Source organism: Trachymyrmex cornetzi, unplaced genomic scaffold (genome assembly GCF_001594075.2).
Source record: "Trachymyrmex cornetzi isolate Tcor2-1 unplaced genomic scaffold, Tcor1.1 scaffold579, whole genome shotgun sequence".
Classification (NCBI taxonomy): Eukaryota; Metazoa; Arthropoda; class Insecta; order Hymenoptera; family Formicidae; genus Trachymyrmex; species Trachymyrmex cornetzi.
Genome location: NW_017299892.1, coordinates 2,426,716 through 2,446,509, shown reverse-complemented (window position 1 = coordinate 2,446,509; position 19,794 = coordinate 2,426,716). Strand labels below are relative to the sequence as shown.

The window sequence follows — 19,794 nt, the reverse complement described above, 5'->3', positions numbered from 1 at the left end:
AGAAGTGAAAAGAAAATGGCCGAGGTAGACGAGATTTGCATTCCATAAAGCATATGCCTATGCCGCATGGAATAAAAGAAAGCTGCTTGCTCAGCACCGACGAGAATACGTACCCGATCTCAGGGTTAGAAAAACGGGATTAGAAAAACTCTACGAGCATAAGGGTTGAATACGTTCATAGGAGTGAACTTAAAATGAAAAAGACCGATAGAAAAAAATGCATCTTTATCATAAATCAATTATGTTGATTATCCTCGAATATAATAAAAATAATAAAATAACATACCTATATAATAATTAACGACGCCGACAATAAAGAAAACAATGAAAATAAAAAAAATTTATGGATACGTCAACGATGTAATTAAATAATTAAACAATAAATTGAATAATAAATTAAACAAAAAATTGAACTGTTTTAATTAATTTAAAACCTATGTTATATATATTATAATTTCTTTCTAAAGTTTTTGTTCAAAGTATTTGTTAGTAATAACAGGGAGATAATCCAGGTTATAAAGTTGAAAGTCTCATCCTGTATGCTAAACATAATTAAACATAATAAAATTACATGTGCACGTTCCCGAAGTAAACCGCACATTTAAAATAGTCATAAAGAATAAGAACGCGGAGGTATGAATATGTAATAGCGGAGCAGGACTTCGCGATGAAAAGGGTTTACAATCGATAAACAGTAAATGAGGGCGCGCGTATACTTAACTTGAATTATAGGAGTCATTTTCAGATAGATCCTCGAATATTCTCAGCTATGTAAGCGTCTCGAAGGAGAAAGAGGAGTCAACGGAAGGCGGGAGAAGGTAGCAGCGGATAGTCAAAAAAAGAAAGCGAAGAAAGCGGCGTTGTAGGGAAACAAATCAACTCGTCCGTTGGCTCGTTCTGAGTTTTTAGTGGCGAGGCTCCAAATATTTGCCTTGGTCGTTCGAGCCTCATTCGTGCATGGGATGTATATATACCGACAACCGCGAGTTTAGCGGCATAGGCAACCTCGCCCGACTTCTCCTCCACCGATCTTACGGGTCCATGCAGTTGAGCCAACAACCCACGCCACCCCGTCGTTAATATTGTTGCTTGTACGAATGCAACCCCTCGTCGCATCCCCGGACACTATCCCATATCCTCTTTTCTCTGTTCGATACCCGGTCTAACCTCGCAAAGCCGCTGCCAAGAATAAGCTGAAAACTCGTTCATCATGCCCATTATTATATGAATGCCATAATAACGCTACTACGTCGTTCGTATCGTCGTTTCATCGTCAGTACGATTCCCTAAACTACTTTCGACCTCCTCTCTCTGCCTTTTTTCCTTTGTAGATACGCTTTTTCAGACTATACTTTTGGCTATTATCCTTGTCAGATTTCCCATTCTTTCGCTTTTGTTCTCACATTGCCCCAAGAATTGGCATATAATATCATGGAGCATGAACGATTTGAACTAGTCTCTGTCTCTCTGTGTTTGATTTTATTACATGAATCATATAATCAAGATTTTTGCAAATCTTGTCTTCACTTATTCTTTACGACGACACGTTGAAATTTCAAGGTATACGTTGGTATAAAATTTTCGCATTTTGTCAACTTTCTCATTTTAATGGATACAGTTGTATGTGTAACGTTAAGTTAATTTAGACCTAATATTAAACTAGTATATCTTATTAATAAATCCGCAGTATGCTCTCCTCAGCAGTTATCTAGGCAAACGGAGATGAATTATTAAAACATGTATGCAAAGTTATGGAAATATACTCGCGACGACACAGCGCAACGTCTCGCAATTACACTATTATAATGCAAGTTTTCACGAGAACTACCATTGATACTAAACTTATTTTTAGACAATTTTAGTGCAATGGCTTTATCATGCAATTACTTCCTTTTCGCAAAATTCATAAAATTTATTTTTAGCTAATATCTGTAAAAATATTCAATGTTGAAGGACTTTATACTGTATATAAATTGCTATATTATGCTAACAAATATCAATATATTTAAAAAAGTATGTTTAAAATGTGATTTTTACCTTACGCAATTTCAAAAATAATTTATATAAAATAAAAAATATTCATATATCTTTAACTATTTATACATGCCAATATGTTTTTGTACAAACATGAATGATTTTACTGTTAGTTTTCTAGTAAATTACAGTTGAAAATTGTAAGACTAAAATAAAATTAAAAGTAAAGCAAAATAAATTTCCGTATGTATAGATTAGTAAATAAAGTTATTAAAAATTTTCTACTTGATTAAATAAAAAACTTTAAGAATATGCACAAGAAAATTGTTTTTGTAAACAACTTTTTTAAAAATCAATTAAAAAAAAATCTTTGTTTATTCTTTTATTTATCACTTAGATTATCGTGTGTCTAAATTTATTTCTCGAAATAATGAAAACAAAATATAATATCTATGAACAACATCGGAAAAGAAGTGAAACTCTTGATATAGAAAGTAAAGAGGTAATAAAAATGAAGCGTGGCGTCTTTCCCCATAGATACTTTGTAGGTTGACCAAGTATCGGTATGTGTAACTGAAAGTTATTGTCTATAAAGTACACATGATTTCATGTACATAAATATAAGGGAACAAGTTGAATTTGTATCTGCAGATAGTCTGTGATACGTTAACGTTAAGATGTAATCGCAAATAAGCAAAACCGACGCATAGAAGTATAGAGCAATTAAACGTACAATTATCTAACCGTAAACATTGTTAAAAAAGATAAATGTGAATACTCTTTCGATAAATGCTCTTCATTTATACATGTTGTCTGACATCAAAAGCGGGACGGTGATTTCGGGTCTGTTCTCACTGACGGCGACAGCATATTTATTAACGGTTGGCATCCTGACAGCTACTTCTAGAATGGGCTGTTCGGATACCAAGTGTTTGTCTTTAACGAGTTAACTGATGAACGAGTCTGTTTTATGCCGAAATAGATTCGCGGCAACGAGGATTCCATTTCAGAAGCAAAAGGGAAAAGACCTCATACTTCCTAGAGCTATCTCCGTAAATAGCATCTAAGATCGCAAGAAATTCTATTAATAATTATTAACACCACAAGAAAAAAAATATTATAAAAAAATTATTTCCGAAATATTTTTATAATCTCACGAATCAAAGTAATATTTTGCTATATTAAAAATTTATTGAGACAAAAATTTGTTCTCGCACGCCTTTTACAAAACTGACATCGCTTGCGGTATTGTATTGTAAAAGACTAAGCACTAAGGAATTTGTAATTCCTGGTGAGAGAGATAACGCAATACGTCACGCTAAGTAGCGTGTCCTATGCTGCGCGGATATGTTAGCGGTAGTTGTATGTGTACTCCGATATGCACAGTTTACTAATAATGCATCTTTAATTAAGGAATGTAAGGTTTCAAACTGCAAGAAGACCCAAGAAGGCAGTTACATTGCCGCGGTAGTGATCAATCAATGTTGCCCGTCAGGCGGTTAAACAATACGATGTTACTACCATAATTGATGGAAATCTATCATCAGCAATTCGCATGTTCTTCTACGGTGTGCCTTATAAAGATCTCAGTACTTAGCGAAAGCTATATGTCAACATATTAACTCTTAGCAATATGCTTTAAATACATTGCTTATACTCTGCTTTCCATTGAATAACATATTTTCAAGTAAATAAACTGCACTAAAAATTTAATGTTTTACATTTTACGAAAATATATTACAAAATTAATTTTATTTTATTGGTTCTTTTTTATCAATTATCTTTAACCGATATTAGCAAGTAAAGTATTTATTATCATCGACAGCATAATAAATATATTTTAAAAAATTAAAGAAAAATTAATTTAATGAATTTGTACATTATATATTTTTCAGTTCAAGAAGAAGAGTTATATAATTTTTAATATTTCCTTGAACAGTTAATAATAAACAATAGATGGTTTATGTAAAGATGAAAGGACGAAATGAGAAAAGGGTTGCGTGATATCGCGAATGATGGTGGAAGTGAGCATGAAAGAGGGTGGGAGATTGGTAAGCCCCAAATCCTTGAGCTTAACTAATTCCCGCATGAGTTACGAGCAAGCTACGGCTAATTCCAAATAAATATTCGGAATACAGATTATGTTAATCGTAGTGGATGCAGATTAGATGATTAGCAGAAGATGTACGCATCCTCGATATTAGTAACATACTTAAGAGAGTCCTTCCATTCTTAAGAAATTTGACAAACACATTTTTTGTATACCTTTTTTGTGTATATAGTTTTTATTTAGCTTCATGATATTCTAAAGACTCATATATTTTCATATTATTGCATATTAAATCTATCTGGCATGATTTATCTTTCATTTATCATTTCTCTGAAATAAAAAGAAATGTTGATTAATATCGTAGCAGTAGTATAATTGGCGATCATAAAGAATTCTTTACAAGGGGGATTTGTGTTTGAATCTAACATTGTAAGCCTGACAGTGAATTACTGGTAGAGTCTGGTAGGCACTGGTCGGGAATCTAAGTGGCAAGTAGGTAAGTAACTTGGAAGTTAGGGGTTATACTCCCTTGCATGGACCTAATACATGTGCAAAACGTGTAAATATACATGGAATTTGTAACGTTCACTATGTGTACGTGTGCATGTACACGTAATGTGGAATATATCTACCTGTGGCCACAGTTTACCTCCGTGGTAAACTCTAGTAGGTGCCTACGGCAGAGCAACTCTAATGCAGAGTAATGTTGATTTATATCTGCATTAGTTTCATTTCACTCCCCCTCATTCCTCTAATATGGTCACCATTTGCCTATTTTCGTTGTTATATTTTCTGACATTTTTATCAAATTAAATACCATGCATTCGTTCAGATATATTGACATGAAATTATTGTAATAATTCTTAAACTATATATACATAAACATATATATACAAAAATATATATGTATATTTTCAAATAAAAGTAAACACAAATCTAAAAAATGCACAAACCTATGTATATGTATAAGCAATTGTATACGTTTTATTGTATAGTAGTATGTGGTCTAGTGTAGCGAATGCATCAGTTTTTCACGGACAAGACTACCAGTTTTTTGTGTTATTTCTACCATAACATTTTTCATAACAATGCCTGACATAAAATATACGTTGTAGTTAGTTGGTTGATAAATTGAGAATATATCCAAATTATTCCAGATTGTTTGCTCGTACAGATTTATGTTATGCGGTATGAATGTTAACGTTTTAAACTATGCATCATGTGAATCTTAGAAGAATCAGTGACTCTCTTTGAAGGACGAAGGAGAATGAAGTAATCCTCGTTATGAAACCGGTACGCGTGTACCCACCGTTCCCACATGTGCGCGCCATCTCCGACGTGAATACTCCAGTGCGTAATTTCTAAATATGTGATTCCCCCTTCCCTTTCACTCTATAAGTGGAAAAGATAAGACTTTACTTATGTATATCTTATACACAAGTTAGCATTTCGAATATTCGCGACGCTGAGTCGAAAATGCAAAACGAAAATGTATGATACGATTATATTATGAATAATCATGTGACATTTTAGTTTAACAAGTTTCAAAAAAACCTATTATAAATAATTAAGCAGATGGTGTAAAGCGAAAAACAATTTTACAATATTAACAAACCAAGAACCATTTATTACTATAGCTTGACACGTGGTAATATTTTATAGCAGTTCTAGTCAATATTTGTTACCGTGTAGCTCCACGAAGATTCATATATCACAGAGCGAGCTCTGCACCGTGGCAATACCGTTGTCAGCATCGGTCTTCTACTACATTCAAACAATCTATTATTAATACTTAAATTTAAATAATAATTTTTATAACATTTTCCTTAATCAAATATTAAATTTGCTCACATAACTTCAATTTTCATAATTTAATACTTTTATTTTTTTTTTCTTCTTTATCTTTCCCTATAGTGAAATATATAAATCCATACTAGCGATAGCAAAATTTTATGTATGTTCACGCTTAATTCTTAAAAATATTTCCTTCCTCAATTAAATAATAAAGCGTGATAATATATTATTCATGTCTAATTAATTATTACCTGCAGTTATTCATAGATAAAGTAGTAAAATTCCAAAAAGAAAAAAGAAAGATGGATATCAGTTGCAGTGCGGCGCATTGGCATTACAGACGAATGACACACATGTGCTTATGCCGTATAAGCGTATAAGCGTATGAGCGTACGGTATACAGGCAATGCAACTGCCGCCTATAGCAATCGCGCGACGCGGAACGGTGTGTCGGGTCTCTGTTAGCGGTGGGTTATGTTCACCTGCCTCGGCGCGGCGGTCGGTCAGACCTCGACCGACGCAGCCCGTAACCGGCTCGGCAGCATGTCACCCTCTTGCGCGGGTGACTCTATGCCTGGTTCCTTTTACTTTGCAGTCTCGTCACGCCGTCCCTTCCATGCCTTCCACTGTAGAAAAGCAGAAGCGCGCGCGAGCGCGCAGCCTTAGGGCACGTTCACAGCGCTCGGTGGTTGTCATTTGCACCCCGTTCGCCATGCTTACGCGTACTTCCGCGTGCTGTTGCTGAATGATAAGAAACAATCTCTCAATAGGAGAATCTCCTCTGATCAATTATATATTCTTTTAAAATTCGCTCGAGATCAATCTAATGCAAATAGCAGATTTTTACGAGGATTTTATCATAGTATAATATGCAACATTGATAGATTGATACTTGAAATATATGTTTAAGAAGTTCCTTGATTAATTGTACTAATTCTTCGTAAATAAATAATTGACGCGGCAATTTTAGCAAGAATATGGCGCTATATTACAACTACCTTTATAATTATTCAACTGGTTTTTTTTTTATTTTATAAATATGTCATAAATCATTCGATTAAAACACAAGAGCGCTTCTAATAAATATTGTATTATAATGTGGTTCGCAAGATTACCATTTTATAAAATTTTTATCACGATATTCAATGCGCTCGTTCCTGTTCCACCGGTTTCAGAGAATTCTTACGCAAATGTCTGTGTTTCAAGTCGTGATAATATATATTGCGAAGTTAGCTGGTGCGCAACCTAGAAAACCTTTAGCTAGACTAGACATCTTTCGTCATCGATACTGATTTATGCGTCCCATGATTTGCCTCTTGATCCATTATATAATTGTGCGATAAACACGACAATTGTAGTAAATGAATTTCTTCAGAGAAAATATAAAAAAAAAGAAAAAATAACAAATTAATAAAAAATTTAGTAGAAAATAAAATTTATTTCACGTTAAAAATTCGTGATAATTTTACGCAAGTCGTCTTGTGCAACTTTATTCGTGTCCAGTATATTAGTTTGCGCGTACGAACCAGTTACGGTGGACGAAATTCTGTAATGAATATTTCATTACTCGAGAGAGGAATGTATTAAAACAAAATATTAAAACCGGCGACACGTGTTATTAATGTAGATAGAACGTATAGTATGACGGCTCGAAAAGTGTAAAAATCGCACACATCTTCTTTTTCGCCCGGTAAACCCCGTTAAACACTTTAGTTCGTAAGTTAAGTTATTTACGTCAACTTGAAAGATCATGAATAATCTTGCAAGCTTATAGGCCATTTACACTGAAACATTGCCCGCCATGTAAATCTGGTAACTTTTAGCAGACGACGATGTGCGTGTACAGAAACGAAGGACAATAGGAAATTAATGCTCAAGAAACAACGAAATATATGTGAAAACCAGAATAAATATCGTGCAGGAGAGTGTCATAAAGAAAAAGAAAAAGGGACGACAGCCCATTCCATGGCATCGAGGAACGATGGCGAGACCCATATGACCCCACCTCGTCGTCATGGCACGTCCAATGCACGGCCAACGAACAGGAGAAGTATTTTCGGCTAGGAGTAGGCCGTCCCCTCTCAACGCGCCGCGTCCAGGGAAAGACGAAAAGAAAAAAAATCTCATAAGCGGGACTCACGTGAAGAGTCTCGGAGAGTAGGAAGGTGGGCATACAGCGAGCAGGTTCTCACGCGAGGCGAAAGAGACGGATGAGAGGGGAAGATGGCGGCCGCCAAAGTCGCTAACCGGTTGGTCCGTCTTTCTAGATTCCCCTAAGTTCACGGCAGCGCCCCAATACTGTAAATTCAGTACTGGACCGAGTATATCCGATTTTTAAACTTTATATCCGTCATCACGTAATCGTTGCTTTTGGATTAAAAATAAATGCAAGTATATATTTATATGAAATTTTCAGAATTTCGTGACTATTTTAACTTTTGTGCAGCATTTAATTTATATTAGACGATTCTCTTAAGATTTTACAATTAAAAATGTTAGAATTCATCATCTGTCAACGGTCGCACTTGTGATTTGATTGGACTGCGTGATTACTCATACAATACAACGGAAATGTAGCTCATATATCTATTATACGTACAATTTTGCGTGCCGCATTATTTTTGCAAGGATTTTGCAATGCATTTTCGTTCGCGTTATATACTTTGCCGGTAGCGTAATAAATCTGTCAGCTGTAAACTGGTATCCCAAAATTTATTGACGTTATCACTTGAATGTAACGCTGAAATTGTGCTGTGTCTGCAAAATGGGATATACTCGGTGTCGACACAGCGACCTTTAGATTCCCGAAATCTTCGTTAGAGCCGCGCCATCGTACTTTGGCCTAGCGCCTTGTCCTATGAAAATTCTTAATCCTACAAATACCCTGTAAGCGCTGCATCGTCACTGGTTGAGCAAAGCCCAGTCTTGCAAAGCTCTCCTCTTGCTTTGAGAGCGTAACGAAAATTTCGCAAGAATGAAAGCACGAGAGATGTAAATGCTACGAAAATACGAATAGGAGGAAAAGGGAGAAGAAGAAAGAACGGAAAGGGAGAAAGAGAGAGAAAGAGCAAGAAGAGATCAGTCCGTAAGCTTGGAATACTTACAGCGTTGCAGTAGTGGTCCCATTGTGCCATAACGACACAAGTCCCCCCTCTGCTTTCCGGTGCCCTCACCGTTCCTCTTTACAATCACGATGTTCTGCCACACTCCTATTCACACATACACATACAGATACCAACGGCATTAAGAAACACTATTGTCGACACCACTGCTAAGACCGACTGGCCACAATCTCGAGCGCGAAACATTCATTCGCACCATGAATTTTCATGGTTTTTCTATGCAGAAAAAGCGGTAGCGTGTTTTAGCTTTGAAGAAACAAACGAACCAATCTATGAGGATCACGGAAACTAAAGCAAAGAACCTTGCCAAGGAACCACAATGTACTGTGGAGGCACAGAAAGGAATAGGTCAGCACGAAGCTTTACTACTCCCTCTTAGTCCTCTCGTTCATCCACCGATCGCACGGTCGAATTCGCTTTACACTTACACCACTACTCGTTAACTCCCACATATCCTTCTCGTTCACCTGCGTTCTTCTCCTTTTTATAATGTCAATAGTAATAAATATACACATTCCTAACAATTCCTTAACTTTCTTAATTTTTTCATAAACATTTTCTAAACAAATTAGGAATTGGAACGTTCATATACTTTCAATATGTAAAGGACATAAATACATTCTTTAATTCCGAAATGCATTGCATTATAAAAAATAATAAGTAAAAAAATGTATACTTGTCATTACAAAATTACCTTTTCAAAAAAAGGTCAAAATAGATTGTCAAGTATAGGCGTGCTTCTCGAATAAAAAACTGTTCTACCAAATTAAAAAATAAAATTCACGTGTGTGTGTATATTTTTTATTAAAAAAGATAAAATTATCGTTACGTACTTCAATATGTCATTTATGTAAAAGATTTGATACCCAACAACTGATACTCAATTATAATCTTTTACCTAAGATTTAAAAATATTTTACTTAAAAATTTGACATTGCTATCTTAGGCTGTTTCCAAAATTCATTGCCAGTACTAAAAATATATAGTGCACGTAACGTAAACTTTAGATTTAGTTCTAGCAGTGAATTTTGGAAGAAAACCTTAATATAAATGTTTATAGTATATATTTGCTCTAGCAGTGCCAAAATTTTTATGTTAAATATTTTTTAATTATATTTTATAAGAATTGAAAAAAAAAACTGTTATATGGGTTAAAACAGAATTATTCTTGAGTAGAAATTCGAGAACGTCATTTGAATTGGGTATAAAGTTAAGCAATTTTTATGAGATTATTAGCGTCAATTATTGATATAAAATTTTTTATATAAATGATACAAAAAAGATAATTAGATTTTTTTTCTATGACAGATAGTACCACTTGTGCGTGTCGTTTTTTAATTTCGTACAACAACTTTTTGTTCAAAGAGTGCACTTATATTTGACATTTCTTTATTTTTTTTTAAATCAATTTTGTAATTAAAACCACTTGAAAATTGCATATAAAGAAACTCCGTAAATGTTTATGGACATAAATGTATGTACTGGACAGAAATGCGATGAGATAAAATAGCTTTTAATTATTATTACTACATTAATATAATTATTGATCAGTGCGTTCATGCATAATTTTATGTGAATTATCAGCATCGTACTTTATGTGATTGTGATCACGGTCGAATAGTACTTTATGTTCTGGACTCATTCCTGGTCACCTCGTATAATATTTCTATGCGAGTGCATAGTTATTTAGTTACTTCTTTTATTAAAATATTTTTTTTTAATTCAAGAATTGATTTACGTGATCAAGATTATTACAAAAAGACAGAACTACATTATTATCGCAGATATACAAGTTTTGTTAAATCTCATTTTTTTCAAAGAACAAATTAAGAGTTAACAGCACAATTGGGCTATAACAATATGTATTTTAAAGAAGAATGACAAAGAAGATAAAGATAATAAAGCAAGTTTCATTTTTTAAACGCTTAATTAAGCCGATTCGAAAGAGTGAAATAGGGATATGTAAATGCGAATGATACGAACAAAGCAAGATAGTTACCATGAGAAGAACGACATCGGTATATACACATATGCGTACATGTGTGCATGTGAGATACATATAGGCAGCGAACTGTGTCTCTTACCTCTGAATCCACACATTTCGATTTATCGTTAACGGCTCTATCGTATACGTGGTCTTCAAACCAGTTTCTCCTTTTATCATGGTCACTGCAGGTAATACGCAATCGAGTAGCGGAGTAATTATTGTACCAGCGGTACCTGTTTGTAGAACGGTTCACAAACGTTCTTTTATACTACACAATAAAAACTTGCTTTTTTGAAATTACATTCTATAAAAATAATAACATATTTGTGAAGAATACAAATATTGTTGATTTATCGATTCGTTATTTTTCGTCAATTTAAAATCAATTTTTTCTTCATACGTATATCAAAACAATTTTTTAGTAAATTAGAAGTAAAATTTAAAAAAATAAAAAACTTTTCAGAAATCTAATTTTTGAAATTGTATACAGATAGTAAATCTTTTTTTTTTTAATTAATTTAAAGTAGAATTTTGTACTTTTTGTAAGTGCTACAGTCTAAATATTGTATTTGCAATTAAATTTTACAGAAGAAAGTTATCTTTATAAAAAATGAAGAATGTATTAAACCGCAACTATTGGAAAGATATTTACAATGCAATATGCTTCATTGGTTTAAAATAAGAAATTCTGTTACAACATACAGTTCAATCTAAAAATTATGCATCCCAGTACTTCGTATGTATTGCATTCGCACAATCCATAATTCATGATTCTCATCACATTGATATATCACTGTACGATCTAATAATTAGCAGACTGTTTCCAAGCCATTCTAGATACAATATCATCGGGTTATGAATGATTACCAGAAGACTTGGGAAGTGCATGTAAATGCAATAAACCAATATTTATGTGGAATTATATATTTTGAATGAATTTCTGTAATTTATCCTTACAAATTTGTAAAATCTGATAGTTATACAATCTTTATTAAAAAGATAAATTCATAATCATAGAAATACACGTACAGAAATAAGATCACTAATAACACTGTACAGAGAAATTATCTCATATGTAATAGTAAAAAAATATATATAGCATATTTATTTATTTACTTATATCACTCACTGATATTATATGTCTATATATAAAAAGAAAGATATTTATCAAGTGATTTCAAGCGTCGCAAACCGAAGGAGTGAATAATTATAAGGCACAGGTGTTTCAGGCTTTTCATGTTAATCAGACACTGTGTGCTCCGTTCATGCACACCCGCAAACGTGTACACATGTGTGTAATGATACATAGCAAAGGAATATGTAAAATAAGTTTCCACGCGCGCGCACATATATATCCAGCAGTATTTCATGCATCAGAAGTACGGTAAAAGCTCGTTATACACTTCTTTTCTTTGTCTGAGTCAAGTGCTATCAATGAAATAATTATAATTAGCTGCAGCGTGGCGTTACTTAATTCGACTTTTAAAATACGTAGATATCGTAGGTACATAAGCATGTAAGTTTATAATGAGTCTAACATATGTTGGTGTACCTAGTGTAGTACCATCATAATGGTGTGCCATCATTATTAAGTTTAAACAAATAGTTCTTTTATCTCTACAATTTGCTAATTAGAAAAGCTGAATATTTTGAATTTATTCTCTTATGCATAGTACAAATCTATAGCTATCTCAAATATATCAAACTCAATAATATTATATATTATGTTGTTATATTAATATATTTTTATAGATTGTTATCCAAATATTGCTTAACTAATTGCGAATTGACTATTTATATCAGACTAAACGGTAAGGCAATTCGTGCGTTAAGGAGCAATCCAACAAGCATGATGTATCTAGGAATTGTTGGCAATACCTTAAGTATATTCCACGGTGTATCGTGTAATCTCTGTGTGCCATCACGACAACCCAACTTAAACTAGGCACCGTGTAGTCGATGTCCGGTACGTCGTACGGATCTGTCTCTCTCTTTCTCTCTTTTGCCTGCTAAAGAAGTGACATCATCAGCCACCTATGTCCACCTCACACCCATTCAGCAGTCTGCGCACGTACTTTCGTCCAAAAGAAGCATTAAAACAAAAATATTGTCCGTCTGAAGTTGAACTTATAAATCAGTGACCATCAGCAACGAGTAATGACACAATCATCATTCTACATAACCATTGTTTTGCATCGCAAGTGAGGAGTTCTTTATATTGTGCCACTTGATTAAAGTGGAATTTATATATGTTAACTGCAATAAATTGTCGTTTATATAGTTTAGATTATTGACACATATTATGTTATTCATCTAAATGTATGTATACTCATTATTAATAGATAAAATATTTATTTTTAATTAAATTTTAAAATACTAATTATAACTCAATACTTAAGGTCAGAATTTAACCAAGAAATTTGATATTTTTAGGAATATCAAATCAAGAGAATGAGAGAGAAAGAAAGAGACAAAAAAGGGAAAACAAAAAAGAGAAAGAGAAAACACTGATACGCTCAAACACTAATTGAAAAAAATATTCTAGATTGCATCAAAAAAGAAAAGATTTCGCTTATTATAATCAAACTTTTTGTTTGATAGAGATATCTACTTTGAACTAGTCATACAAGTTACACGCGGTTCATCATATAGTATTTACCAATTACAAGATCATTACTCGGGATTGGCCGTGATCTTACAACCATCATCTTATTACTGAAGCGCGAACTTGTTTATCTTCCAGGAATAGTTCCAATTAATCTTAATAGCCAAGGATGAGAGTAAAGCAAGAATGAGAATGAGCGACATTAGTCAATTATTATTCGTCACTCAGCAAAGCTGAATCTAAGTAAACAGCGGAATGTAGTTTCATGAAACAGATAAGCATGAGGCTCGCACGTTCTAGAAATGAGGGGGAGATAACTAGCAATTTTCTAATTGGAGCAGAAATAATCTTATAATATAGTATATATTTCCTGTAACCAGTGTTCAATTACGTATATTTAAGTGTCTACAAAATGTCGTAACAAGATTTTTAAAAACACAGACATTAAAAATAAAATAATATATATCTATTTACTTGATGCGATTTTTATTTCTGCGTGAAGCAAAATTATTGACAAATTTAATGCCAGCATATTTTCTTTATCATAAACGCTTTGAAGTTAAATTGCAGTAAAATTAAAAAAAACATATAATTCTTCTCTCATACTAATTAAATCCTGTAATAAAAAATGTATATTCAAATACATCCAAATCTCTTTTATTCTAAATAGAGAATCTTTATAGCTTAAAATTTTACTCAAATAAGTTTAAGTTATTTAATGTTTTTCAAAGTATTTAGATATATCTTTTCAATAAACTTAAATTATTATTTTACAATCCTTGACGTTAGATATACGAAAAAAAATAGTTTATTAAATATTATCAAATGTTATTTAAGTTGCAAAATAAACTTTTGAAATTTTTAAATAAATACTTTTTATAATTTTAGTAACAATAACGGAAATCAGAAATTCACATTGAAGTCAGCGACCTTCAAATACAAAAAGAACGAGACGCGTTACCGTTAAATTCATTTAAATTGCGTGACATTTTTTATGACTAGTTTAATTTACGGGACAGTCGTGGATAAGGTCATTTTTGTTAACACATCAGGTAGAAAAAGAATCGTACAGGTGACGCATTAGCTTCTTCAACCTTGCTCCAAAAACATTTTCGCACCCTCGCTTGAGATATATACTTTTGTATGCTCGTCACGCTTCTTTAATTGGTCAAGATGCTGTTATATTTGGAGAAAAATAAAGATCTCAATATTTTTTATGGTAAAAGTTATTCAACAATATGGTAAATTTTGTTCCACCTTAAAAGACAGTGTAAATTTATAGTGTGAAAAGATAAATGTTTCTACAAATTACAAATACTTGGTTTATCAACTTAAATCATTTAAGGATGTAATTAAATTTTTATTACAACATTTAATGTTATAAATTTATATTTTTTTGTACAGGCAAAACTGGATGCTGTAATCAGAGCATATGTAAGTTTGTGAATATATTTAAAGGCAATACAAAATATGTATGTTTCATGCGTCTCACATGTTTATACGAGTTATGTGCGTGCCGCTATCCGACGGTAACCATGGCGTAGGTAATATGAAATTCTATATGAAAGTTTCTGTTAAATTCAATATATTAATAAATTCCAATTGATCTTTTGTTAATTTATTTTTGCGGCAACTAAAAAACTGATTTAACTTTTATTAAGTTATATTATCATTTTATTTATGTATTATTTTATTTGTATAGTTTTGAATATAGTATCACATAAACTGTACAAATACCGATAAAATTAAATAAATACAAATATAAATACCGTGATTTGTAATATTACATATAACATAAAATATCTATTGACAGTACATAAGCAATGTAATTTAGCAAGTAACATAATTTAATTAAAAACAAAGTGCAAAGTGAAAAGATCTTGAGAAATCAGTTTTATTGTTAATATTTAGTATTGTTAATATTTAAACACAATAAAGAAAGTAAAATATCGGTAATTGAGAGCATTGAATAACGCGGTAATTCGTGCATAATAGTAAAGTTATGTATTTGGAGATTTTACATAGTGATTACAATATAGTCGAACGTTTCGGCTCCATTCGAGCCATCTTCAACAAGCGATGTTAGTATAAACAAATTTCGAAATAAGAATTTTATACTTTATTTTATTCTAATATTTATATATATATGTATATGTATTTATAGTTATATAAAAATAAATCTTTCAGATTATCAAAATTGTTAATAAGTTTTCTCAATCAGTTTAATAAATACAAATATAATTTTATAAAAGTTAATATATGAAATTCTGAATATAATGCAATTTGTAAGAGAAGCTATATTTTTCTTCGCATCTCGAATCAGTAGTATATGGTGTGTTTATTATGATTTTACCATATATTAAACTAACTCATATAACAATTTCAAATATATTGCAAATGATAACAAGAACCGAATTTCTCAATCTTGACATATATAAACCATTTTATAATACATATTTATTACTTTGACTCTCTATTATCTCTAGAGAGACATAATATTTTTAATAAAAAACAGGGAAAACATCAATTTAAAGCGACTTATGCTCAACTACGAATTACAGATAAGATACTTGGCCATGCGCCGTTCTTTTTTTCGAGAATGATTCAAGACCTGACAGACCCTTTTATCATCTAAGGTTTGTTAAGTTTTGGGCGACACTTATCTTCAGGCCGCGGGCACTCGGCCGGCACTTTGGGGGTTGCGAAACCGAGAAAGGGCGCAAATCGCGGACCACGAGTAGAGACACGACAAAAGGGGGTTTCTTCGGTCAAAGAGGGAGGTTCGCCAAGGTGTCGCGCAGTTAGAAGAGGGATGGAAGAGCCAGGGGCGGGCAAGAACGCAAGAGGGCAAGAGGCATCGGATGACATCGCGACGCCCGAGGCTCCCTGAGCAAGTTCTCGAAAGTGTCGGCTAAACTGATATGAGAAATGGTCGCTTCGTGCTGCCCGTAGGGGATGAAGCAGCCCGGCTATACTTATTCGTTATACGGTCGGGAAACGCTCAAGCACCTCGAGTATTCGTAAACCCCTTCATCCGATACAAGGACAAGCGATATGCAACTCTACATATTTCCGCTGATATCAAGAAGTATCGCCATTTAGTGAATTCCAAATATTCCATGTTTACGCTATTTTAAATATTATTATCAAATATTAGAAGATACTTGAACATTAACATCATAAATATTAGAAATATTATTTTTCTAAGTACGTATAGTTTAGGAATTGGCTAAATCAAATAATATTTTAGATACAAAATATTTTTCATCGATTCGTGCGATAAACATAATTTTAGAATAAAAGATAAAACCGATAAAAAGAATTAAGACACATTCCGTCAATTACCTACAGTTGAAAAATTAAATAAAATTTTGTTTATATTAATTTTATGTGGCACACACGTTACAAGCCTTATATCTAGTATTTTATCTATTTAAACTTTATTTTGAATAGAATGTGTTGCAAGTATACATTCCATACGCATTTCAAATTAAAGTCATTTGAATCAGCAAAAATTTTAAAAATTAAAAATACAATGTAAACAGATAAATACCATTCGACAGGAAAAACATAAGAAAAATGGTTTCATTATATTATTACATTATTTTTAATATTAACAAAGTCCATTATACATCTTATTGACGTTCATAAATTCCTCAATGCTCGTTGGGTGATTCAATAAATGTTTAATATATATCCAACTGAACTTCAGTTTGATAACTTTCTGTAACTTTCTGGGGTGTTGCATAGATAGGCTTGGTAAGAGGAAGATGACGCACGAGAAAGTCTAAAGGATTGCACTGGTGGGGGTAAAGGAACGCTTATCACCGCCTGCAGCCGCGCCGACCGTCGGATCCTTATTTATGGTCTCCGTCAGGCGTCGGTGCGCTGTACACTATACCTATTTTACCCTCAGGTTTCTCGATACTAAACTCACTTTATTTTCGGACAGATAGCTCCCAGTTCCTTTGGAAAATTGAAAACATCTACTAACAAGTACAGTCAATAAATTGGTGGGAAATCAAAATAATTTTTCAGAAACTATATCTTTGCGTTCTATCAAATTTTGGAAACTTAAACTTCTTTTGGTGAATAGAAATAAAATTTTTAATTTACATAATAATTTCGTAATGTTTATACGTCGATTTAAACGAAATTCCTTAGATATATTTATAATTCTTTAGATGTATTATGTAAGAAGACCAGTCAAATGAACCAAATTTTAAGGATGCGTAGTCGTTCAAAGTAATGATGATATTCGTCATCAATTAGAAATTAGTTCCAAATTTTATAAGCCAATATAAAGCCATATTAGAAATGAAATTTGCCATTAATAAGAAATTTGCCCCAAATTATATTTAGCCGTCATTATACGCTGGTCTTTTTACATCATAGATATTTAGCGAAAATTATACGAAAAGATGAAGGTGAAGATTTGTCTATATACAAATAAAAAAATCTGTTAAAACATTGTCTTCTTTGAATTAATTGCTTTTGATTATATTCCTATATTTATCTCGCAGTCATGTACTAACATGAAGTGTCATACAATTTATATTCTCATTGATATGTATTGCAAGTACACCATTTAAGGTAAATATGTGTACATTGTTAAGAATATGTCTTTATCTATCTATGTATCTATATATCTAGCAAGGTTAACCTATTCGCATGACGTGACAAATTCTTTGCATATATGTATGTGACGTTTACGAACCGTCCACTATCAGAAAGAAAGTAAACTACGTTTATCGCGACAATTATAAACGAACAGATTTAAACGTATTTTCTCACACAAGTATATCTTTATCAGAATGATTGACGATATGTCACACGTCACAAGAATAAGCATTCATAATTCGAATAATAGAACAGTACATGTAAATAAACAAATAAGTTTCTGATGTACATATATCGTGCAAGTACAACTCGACATAAGATCAGCTAAAAATAATCTTCTGGGAGTACGAAGAAAGAGTCAGCCTGTTATATAGCAGCTCTAACTGACTAACGGAGCATGTGCACTGCGTAAGATTTTGGCGGGATGGCGGTCTCTATAACTTTGACAGATTTGCCTTCCGACACGTTTACGTATCCGCGATATATATTCAACGAGTAGCGTAAGCGGAGAAAACGCTTATTTTCGTGTGTTGTGACATGATTAAATAATAAGATGACTTACCCGTAGCGGCCCACACGAGATCAACGATAGCGAAGTCGTCTTTGCGGAAGGGTAGTCCGCGCACGTTCCTTACAGCTCATGATAGCGCCTATTCGAACTCGTTTTCTCTCAAATACGTTGCTCCATCCGCTTGCTGGGGATTTGCGAGCGATTTTCCAGCGTAGAGCCTTCGTTCACGTCTCTCCTCGTTCGGAAAACGTCGGTACCGTGGACGGGCGGAGTCTCGAAATCACCGGCAGAATATGATCCCGCGGTTGTCGTATCGCTGGTTACGAAACCGAGTCCTCGTCCGATAGGGATCGCCCGATTGTACTCCCGGCCGAGAACGAGAGACGGTGACGTCCTCGCACAGGATGAAAAACCGCGTGTGTCGCGGTGGATCTCGTCCACCTCCTCGCGCGGAGGTTTCGCGGAGGCTTCGCCTTCGAGACTCGCCGACTCTCCGAGATCTCGAGGACGCTCTTTCACCGGCCAAAGCAAACTTGTTGGATGGCAATACGTGAGTTAAATGTTCACCGCGGATGGTTTACGGCCCGATAGTCCCCACCTCATGCCGCCACGCGGCGCTGCCTCCGTTTTCTCTCTCTCTCTTTCTGCCTCTCCTCGTGCTTTCGTCCCACTACTGCCGGCTAGAGAGCTCTCTCTCTCTCTCTCTCCTTCTCTCCCTCTCGTACTGTCAATCTCTCTCTCTCTCTCTCTCTCTTTCTCCCTCCTGTCCCTCGTATTCGTGTCGTCTCTTCCGTGTGCTCCATCGTTCTGTCTTGCTCCGTTCCACGAGCCTCTGGCTCTCTTCGCGTTCCTACCCACACCAGGGCTGTCCTGCGGCCAGCGCAAAGGCGGGGTATTCGGACCGTGGAAGCGAGAGCGTGTATTAGCGCGAGGGAGAGAATTGACTTTAGAACGAGACGGTGACAGCGCAAGATACACGAAATGAACGGAGATGAGAAATCACGCACACGCGCGCGCGATCGACTCTACACGTAGAAGAGGCGGATTTATATGCAAGGGCGTTGTTAATGGCGGGAGGGAGTACGGCGAAGGGTGTACGTTCGCTACCTCGTTCCCGCTTGCTTCGTTCCA

The 19,794-nt window shown here is 33.9% G+C and overlaps 1 protein-coding gene across 1 annotated transcript in view; it reads right to left on the bottom strand.

Annotated features, from left to right (window-relative positions):
- Antp (homeotic protein antennapedia) overlaps positions 1-19,202 on the bottom strand; it is a 100,101-nt gene extending 80,899 nt beyond the window's left edge. Inside the window, exon 1 of the mRNA XM_018515511.1 lies at positions 18,715-19,202. The gene's annotated coding sequence lies outside the window, so the exon portion shown is untranslated. The remainder of the gene's footprint in view (positions 1-18,714) is intronic.
- Positions 19,203-19,794: the final 592 nt, after the last annotated feature.